We start from the raw sequence: 10,000 nt of genomic DNA on the forward strand, positions 1-10,000 counted from the left end.
CTCTCTCTCTCTCTCTCTCTCTCTCTCTCTCTCTCTCTCTCTCTTGCTCACTCGCCTCACACACATAGAAGCTCTCTTTCTCTCACACACACACACACACACACACATTCTGTGTGTGTGTGTGTGTGTGCGCGTGCGTGTGCGCGCATGTGTGTGTGTTTGCTATTTGCTTCGTCTTTGGGTGCAGCTTCAAAGTCCATCTTTTTTCTCTGGTTAAGTTCCCAAACTGCCTTATAAAAACCCCAACATAAGCCTAAAATGAAAACACAATCCACATCCTTATTGACTCAGCAGCGGTCTCCATCCAGTACGGAAGGCAAATAATCTCTGTTGTGCCTGTTTACCTTCTCCACAGTATGCTCTTCAAATTCTGTTTCCCTAGCCAGGTCACGCCTCGCCTTGCGCGCCATCCTACATTACGTACTTCCGCCAAGAGACTTGGCTCCGTACTACGTCTGGCAACGGTTTTCTATGGTGCGATGTTGAGCGATGGGATTTGGCCGGCCAACCCTCTCCAGAAAATAGGGACAGGTTGGTGAGGGCGAAAGGGGGAGGACGTTTGTGACGATGATGTCAAAAGCCAGCGCTATGTTGTTGTTGAGTAACTGTCTGCGATTGGGTGAGAGCTGTCCAATCATTTCAAACCAGAAGTGAATGCAAACTTCCCGTTTCCTGCAATCCCGTCAGATCAAACAACCTCCAGACCATGAATACGGAATGAATTGGTAGTATTATGGGATGGTCAGGACCAGGCTAGGCTACGACCTCCTAGTGACGCAACACCTTCGACATTGCTTCTGGTCAGGCCGCAAGCAATACAAATATCGTTTCTGAGCTTTGGAGGAATCGGGAAGTCCACCCACTTTATCGGGAGGCAATCAACTTTGAGCAACTCCAACGGCCTTCGGTAGAGGCGTGTTCAAGTCAGTGATGTGGTTCAAGTAGAGAGAGGGAGCAAGCCGAGGGAGGAATTCTATTGGGGCTAAGAAAATGTTTGGTTTAAACTTCGGCACAGCCTTTTCTGACCTCAACCAGTAGCAAACCAAGAGGCAGGTTAACCAGGCCATTTGAGAAACGTTATTTGTTATCTTCTTGATCAGACCAATATCTCGGTATGATATTTGAAAGTCAATGATAATCAGGTAAGTTGCCCACATCAACTAACTCTCCTAATTAGAATAGCACCCGTGGGTCCTCAAATGGTCCTGACTAGTCATTACATTACATTACATACTATTACATTACATTACATAGCATTACATTACATTGCATAGTATTACATTACATTACATTACATTACATTACATTACATAGCATTACATTGTATTCCATTCCATAGCATTACATTACATTACATAGCATTACATTACATTGCATAGTATTACATTACATTACATTACATTACATAGCATTACATTACATTACATTACGTAGCACTACATTGTATTCCATTACCTTTTCCAGCAGGTAGAACAATAAATTCTGTGTGTGTGTGTGTGTGTGTGTGTGTGTGTGTGTGTGTGTGTGTGTGTGTGTGTGTGTGTGTGTGTGTGTGTGTGTGTGTGTGTGTGTACGTGTACATACGTGTGCGTAAATGGTCGCAGCTCAATCACTGCAGCAACGGAGACAAGTGTCTGCATGCGTGCATATGAGCATGTGCGTGCGTGTGTGTGTAGTGTAGACATGGGGGTTAGGCATGTCTGTATCTTTCTTTTTTACCTTAGAACTTAGAGGCAATCACAACTACATAAACAAACATATCACACCCAAACAAACAAATAATACGTAAACAATAATATGCATAAAAACACATATATAAAATAAAATAAAAATAACATAAAAATAATAAATAATAATACACAGTTGGCTGTGCCTAAATATGCAAGGCGAACCTGTAGTCTCTAACACAGTTTTGCACAAAAGCTAAAATAATGTTTCTTGCGTGTCGAAAATGAGTGGTCTAACGACGCAAATCCAAACCTTTCAAATTCACTGCCATCATATGTGAAATCCGGAGCACATGCCAAACAAGATGCGGATTTAGCTTGACTCGCTCCATTAGCTCCAATTCAAAATTTTGAGCACTCCAGCCCCACGGATCGGAAGTAGAAGGGCGTGTCTTAGGTGCCCCATTATGCGCCTAAGTGTGTTCGCTTATTGGCCGGCCGCCTGGAGGACGACTAAACCAGAGAGAGTAGAGAGAGAGAGGTTCCATTGGCCCATTGTTTCCTGGTTCTATTATGGCCCCCCTTAGGCAGACCTAGGCAGACCTAAGGACTGTTCTATTCATTGTAGGAGCATTATGACATGCCCCTTTGGGCAGACCGGAACCTGGTCGCGTTAGGTGCCCATAGAAACCTATTATGTTGGCATATCTCTATATACTTAAAGAATCTCTGACTAAACCCTCCCCAGAGAAGCGTAATCAGACCATTCAAAATCAAAACCTGATACCAATATTTTGAAGGTATTAAGCCCCAAAATAGTGGCAGGCACTTCGGACATGCGACGTCTGTTGTGTAGACCAAATAATTACAAATTTATGCACGCACACAACTAAGAAATCGTTTGCCAAGTGAAGTCAACAAGCACACCATTGGTTATTAATTCTGAGGCATATGTATGATCGACGGGGAAATGCGAGGTGGATCGTAAGATAGCTTTGATCAGTCCATTACAGCCCAGTCAAAAGTTTTTGCGTTCCCAGCCCCATGAGCCGCCCGGAAGGGGTGGAGACTTAGGTGCCCCATATAATACGTCATGAACGTCAATTGGTCATCACTCACTTCAAACCAGAGCTGAGCATTCTCCTCCCAAATGCTCCAGTTCATCGAGGATCCAGACCAAAAATGAATTACGAAGTAATTCATGTGGTCTGGTAAAACCAGGTTAGTATAGTCCTACATAGGGTGCATTCCAATTTGCAGACTTGTGTCCTCCACTTGTGCTTGTGGCGTCGTACCAGGAAGTAATATGTCATGATGACATCACTGACAACAGCATTACATTTCGATATCTCGCAAGCGCTCAATTGTAAAATCATTTTCTCATTTGCAAACTGGATGGTGAATGAAGAATAGTCCCCCAAAAATTGTTGTGGCTAGGCTGACAGCGGGGAAACTTAATTGTTTTCTCAACGGAGGCGGGGCATCAGCAAAACGTGAGGCCACAAGCCCAAGTGGAGGATGCAAGGTTGCATATTAGAATGCACCCATAGACATCCACAGTCACAGTATGCAGAATACATCCATATTCAAACCACATAAACATTCATCATTGGTAATTACACCCATGTCCCATACACGCCCACAGGCTTAAGGAGAGCTGAGGGAACCAACGAATATGCCATTACCATATATCCTTAATGCTGTCTGTGTGTGTGTGCGTGTGCGTGTGTGAGAGTGCGTGCGTGTGTGTGTGTGTGTGTGTGGTGCGTGCATGTATGTGTGTGTGTGTGTGTGTGTGTGTGTGTGTGTGTGTGTGTGTGTGTGTTACACGTAAAAGGAGAAGAGAACGAGGAGGACACGTTTCTCTGAATGGGTCTCCTGTGACCTGCCACTTCATCCAGCACGAGGGGAAGCCATGATGACGTTGTCTGGAGAACACTCAGTCACCCGCCCGATTGTCACTGCAGTTGTCACAGCGGTCACGCATAAAATTAGATCCTCGCGCTGAGGTCAAACACTCCTGAATGGGACCACTGGGACTGGAACCAACGCTCTTCTTAAGCCTGGCTCAAACTACACGACTGTCGATTGTGTGTGCGATTTTTACGTCGAGGTGCGCTGCACACTAGAAGAGAATCACAACTGTCTATCTTATCACTGCTCGCAGCCACAGAGACAATGCCCGACGTTCTATTACTAGTCGCAAATATCAAACAGTGTTTTGATTTCTACGATATGCGATCGGCGACTCTTGAGCGAACTCTTTCAGCTGCCAAAGTTCTATCTTAGAACGTCGCACACGACAAGGAAATCCTTGCCGAAAATCGCTTGCGATGGTCCTGGGGGGTAACGTTCCACCGATTGTCGTAAGGGGGGTTTTCAGCCGAGAATCGGGCCGATAATCGTGTAGTTTGAGCCAGGCTTTACAATACAAGAGGACCCACTGGTCGATGTATAATGTTCATTATGTCTATCTGTTTTTAGTAACACTTGAGTTTTTCTTTTACTTCAGACATGGAAACATTTTTTTTGTCTTCTACTATGTTTACTTGACTGCAACATGATTGGTCCTTGCTAGGAGCACCTTGGGAGACTCATGTACCAGGGTTTCCCCAAGCACCTCACAGTGCTTGACAAAAACACACACACCACTATTGTGCTACTATTGTGCTACTACAGCATATTAACCACCAATTACTAATTAATTTATGGGCATTAGATGCCACCTGACGTCCGAGCCTAAACGGTGGGTCCTTTCAGCTGACTTTGTCCTGGGGCCAGGCCAACGCTGCCAGTGGCCCCGCTGTTAGCAGGGCTGGACTGGCCATCTGGCATAGCGGGCATTTCCCGGTGGGCCCTGCACCCTCGTGGGCCCCTATTTTCAGAAATTATTTTTTTTATTTTTTTTTTTAATGTATAAAAAGAAGGCAATCCGCACACTTCAGGTCTATTTTTGTGCAAAGAAGCTTTACTTGACTTGCAAGCTTTCGGTCCTTAGACCTTCATCAGGCAGATGAAGGTCTAAGGACCGAAAGCTTGCAAGTCAAGTAAAGCTTCTTTGCACAAAAATAGACCTGAAGTGTGCGGATTGCCTTCTTTTTATACAGAAATTTCTACTGAATCCTGCACCTTCTAAACAGATGAGCGGTGGCCTATCACAACTTAGTTTCTTTTTTTAACATTTCTGAAAATATGGGGCCCACGAGGGTGTGGGGCCCACTAGTGAGTCAGTTCCACGCTGCTAATTATGAGGGGCCCTCTTTAAGCCAAAAGTGCCCGGGCCCTATTTCTCCCCCAGTCCAGCCCTGGCTGTTCATTACAGTACCTGGGTGGATTCCAATCTGCGGACTTCCGTCCTCCCTTGCTCACTCTCCTGCTTGTCACCTCATGATGATGTCACTGACGACAGAAAATTGATTCAATATCTTGCAAAAGCACAATTCTAATGTCATTTTCTCATTTGCAATTGGGATGGTGAATGAAAAACCATCACCCAAAAGTTGTTGTGACTAGGCTGACAGCTGGGAAACTTAATTGTTTTCTCCACCCACGGAGGGGGGGCCAGGAGGTGGGGCGAGGCCACAAACACAAGTGGAGGACGGGAGAGTGCATATTGGTATGCACCCAATGAGTAGCCTGGTAAACCAGCGCCACCCGCTGGGACGCCGATTTTTTTCAGCTGTGAGTGGGTCTGGCCTCGGATCTGAGAACGTTTTGAACACTGTGCCCTGAGTCTGGCAAACCCAATCACAACGCAGAGATTTGTTTTGAATCAAAGCGGGTGGGGTTTTGAGGGAGCAATGATGAATCTCGCAACACCGTTGGGAAAGCAAATCAACAGCAAAGATCGCCGATTGGTCAGAGCGCCGGCACGGTTTGAAAAAACAACAGGTTGTTCTCATCAACAATCTTCGGAGGTATCGTTCATGGGGGCCAGACTAAATTACTCCGGTCTCACATTTAGGCTGGTTTATCAGGCTACCCAATTTCAAAATGGACTTGGAGCAATATTATAGCCTACGATAACAAGACTACGATCGGGCACAGACCCCGTTCACACGTCGTGACAGTGGCCTACAGGGTGACAGTGTGACTGTGAGGAGGTCTCATGGGTTCCATCATCACTGGCAGCCCACTAAGACCGGATGACAACTAACACTAGACAGCTATTGGAGGGAGATAGAGAGAGATGGAGAGAGAGAGTGAGAGATAGAGAGAGAGAGAGAGAGAGAGAGAAATACACACACACACTTCAGAGAGAGAAATATCTTTCAATCTATCATTTTACAACTGTGTACTATAACTGTGTATTTTTTGTTTTGTTTGAACCTTGTTTTTTTGAGGAACATCAAACCTGTCAAGGGACAAAAGATGGAAATTAGCCTCATGGCTTTATAATCTTGTGTATTTAGCATTTTTTGTTTAAATTCTGGTAATATATGCTGTCCCTTTTTAAATAAATAAACTAGTAAACTTGTAGAGAGAGATAGAGACAGGCCTTATGCAATCTGAGGTAATACAGAGACACGTAAACTGGGGCTAGGCACTTCCAGTTCCTCTCTCTCTCTCTAAAACATCAATCAATGTGGACATTTGACATGTTCACCATGATTCTGACTCACCTTACAGTAGTAAATATGATAAACAAATTATTAGACTAAATCTCGCTTTGGACAATAGCCATGTACTGCACTTGTCACTCGTCCAATTGAAAACAACATCCCTCTTTTCCTGCTATCTCTTGTCATATTAGCCTTTTCTCTCTCTCTCTCTCTCTCTCTCTCTCTCTCTCTCTCTCTCTCTCTCTCTCTCTCTCTCTCTCTCTCTCTTATAATTCCAGTGTGTGTGTGTGTGTGGGGTGGGGGGGCTTGACAAAAGGGTCAGTTGTCCCGGGCCCAGAAAGAAGAAAGAGAAGGGGCCCAATATTGGGTTTTCATGACATTGTACTTACAGTATGTATTGGATGGGGGGCCCTATCAGATGACTTTGTCCTGAGCCTGCCAAAAGCTGTCAGCGGCCCTGAGTAGGGATGTGTGAATTCATTATTCATGAAGAACGGACTGGGATCTGACAGGCTGCATTTTGCCTGCTGTGTCCCTGTACATGTCAGAGTAAACATCATACACACACACACACACACACACACACACACACACACACACACACACACACACACACACACACACACACACACACACACACACACACACTCCTGTATACACACACACACATGCAGGCACGCGCACACACACACAAGACAGAAGAAGACACACGCACATACAGACATGTACACACACATGCACGCACGCACGCACACACACACACACACGCATGCACACAGTAGATGGACTCTTATGCACAGGCGCACATGCATGCACTCATTCAGAGTATACATAGATGAACTCACTAACTCTTACACAAAATCACACAAGCACACACACGATGCACACACACTCTCTCTCTCTCTCTCTCTCTCTCTCTCTCTCTCTCTCTCTCTCTCTCTCTCTCTCTCTCTCTCTCTGTCTCTCTCTCTCACACACACACACACACACACACACACACAACCGACTGAGGCTCCTTTGATCTGCGTCTGAGAGCATGGGAAGCGGCGGTCGAAGGAGAAGGAGAAATCCTCCAAATGTACATTAATTTAGCAGGCATGGGTAACCCCAGGCGACGGCAGTCAAAGACCAGCACAGCACCGCAGCACAGCACTGTAGCTGACAATGTGGAGAGGCTGTAGGGGGGTGGGGGAGGGGGGATGTGGTGCTGAGAGGGAAGAATAGAGAGACAGCGAGCAGGGCGGAGAGAAAGGGGGAAGAAAGAGAAAGAGAAGGAGAGGTAGTAAGGGGAGAAAAAGAAAGGAAAAAATATACAGTAGAATGTGTGTGTGTGTGTGTGTGTATATGAGAGAGAGAGAGAGAGAGAGAGAGAGAGAGAGAGAGAGAGAGAGAGAGAGAGAGAGAGATGTGTGCATGTAAAAATGACTCCTCGTGTGATGGAAAGTCAAGAAGTAGAATGAATGTAAAGGAGAAAAAAGAAAAAGAACAGACGTGTGTGAGAAAGAGAGAGAGAGGGAGAGAAAGGGAGAGGCATCCCTACTTAATAAAGAACTAAAGAAAGTGTGTGTGCGTCCGTGTGTGTGTGTGTGTGCGTGCGTGCGTGCGCGCACGTGTGTGTGTGTGTTATATTAAGCACATCCTAACACTGTCACCTCCAACTTGATTTACCAAACTAGCTAAAGTGTCTTGCTCATCTGAGGCCTATGTTATCAATGACACCTCTAGCCCTGGGTGATAGCAATTAACATGGATGTGTTTTTTGCTCATAACACTAAAAGAAAAAGGATTCAAGTTTCACAGTGATCAAGGACTAGGGGTCTGAAATGTCATGCCATTAGGCCTAAACGTTTGGATGCATTAATCAATGTTGTAGACATTCTTTTCAGTTTTCGCCTGTTTGTCTTGGAAGTGTGAATATGAGATTTTGAATGCTGACGTGGGCTCTCTTCCATTTCTACTTTCTAAAAAAAATGTCCTCACTTGTGTTTTTCCACACACTGAGAACACAGAGAAAACACACACACACACACACACACACACACACACACACACACACACACACACACACACACACACACACACACACACACACACACACACACACACACACACACACACACACACACACACACCGCAGTCTGAGCACATGCTCCATTAACAGTGTTGCCAGATGTGTGTGATCAAATCCCGCCCAAAAGGTTCACAAAAACTGCCAAAATGCGCTAAATTTCACCCAAAATCAACAAATTACATTGACTTCTATGGGTCCAAAACGGCTGAAAAACACGCCAAATGGGCATTATTTTTTCCGATTTTTACCCGCAGACGCTCATCCCAAGTAGCCCAATTGGGCGGGCATCCGCCGGGCACCCGCCCAATCTGGCAACACTGTCCATTAAATGCATACATGTCCCTTGTCCTTCTGCAGTACACACAGACGCACACATACACGCACGCACATATAGTACCTGCGCGCACACACGCACACACAATACACCCACGCGTATGCAGACACACACACACACAAAAACAGATACACACACACACACACACACACACACACACACAAAACATAAGGGGGATTTTGTTGCGAGAATCAGATGGGATTTATGGGTCTTTGACGGGATCCGGATCTTAGTCGCTAGTTCCTTTCAAAGAGCCGTTCAAAAAACTGGCTCTTTTGGCTCTTTTTTTATTATTTATTCAGTGTTTACAATGTAATATCTTGACTACACCTCAGGTAATTTTGTCCAAACAACAACTGATTATTCTCCTGCTTCTAAAGACTGTTTTTGCAACTCTTTAAGGCAAACCATTGTGTGTTTTTCCCAAATTTAATTACTCACGTCGAAGTCACGTGGTCACGTGGCTCCCCCAGCTGTGACCCGGTTCCCATCGTTCACCTCTGGGAGCCGTTCAAAAGAACCGGATCGTTCATGAACAACACAACTCTATCATTTAGGGCCAAAACATACCAAGGCGGAACAGAACGGTCGCGGGACGAACGCGGTCTTTCTGCTTAGTTTCGGCCGGCGTGTTTTTCTCTGCCTTTCACACTGACAGCGTCGGCGTGCGCGGCCAGTCCTGTTCAAAACCCTCCCCATAGCCAAAGCTAGCATGCTACTTTGCCATTCATTTGAATGAGACACCGCCGGTCGCCGGCGTGAAAAATACGCTCGAGTTCTATTTTCCAAATGCAGCGCGGCACGGAGCCGGCTCCCGCGACGCTGACGCTCGACTACCGCCGGTTGGTGTGTAAGGACAGATATGTTTCAATGTATTTTCACCGACGCCGGTAAAAAACGCTGCCGTTACGCGACGCTTTACCGCCCTGGTGTGTAAGGCCCCTTACACTTGTCCAATTAGTCCTGGCAGTAAACATCATTCACACGCACACACACACACACACACACAGACACACACACACACACACCATAAATCTACCAGTGCCATAATCAAATCTCGCTGGCCTTATCCAGAAAGAAATCATAAACCTGTACGCGATTAAATTGCATTTATGCCTCACCCGTGCAAGGGGGCAGCCCCCAATGGCCCCCAAGGGAGCAGTGTGGTGGGAAGGTAGCATGCTCACGGTACCCCAGTCATGGAGGAGGATAGGGGAGAGCACTGGTTAATTACTCCCACCCCACCAACCTGGCAGGTTGGGAGTCGAACCGGCAACCTTTGGGCTACAAGTCTGATACCCTAGCTAACCGTTTACTCATGACTGCCCCAGTGAGGAGTCAAGTTTGGGTCACTCTCTCCTTGGGC

Source organism: Engraulis encrasicolus, chromosome 18 (assembly GCF_034702125.1).
Source record: "Engraulis encrasicolus isolate BLACKSEA-1 chromosome 18, IST_EnEncr_1.0, whole genome shotgun sequence".
In the NCBI taxonomy this organism is placed as follows: Eukaryota; Metazoa; Chordata; class Actinopteri; order Clupeiformes; family Engraulidae; genus Engraulis; species Engraulis encrasicolus.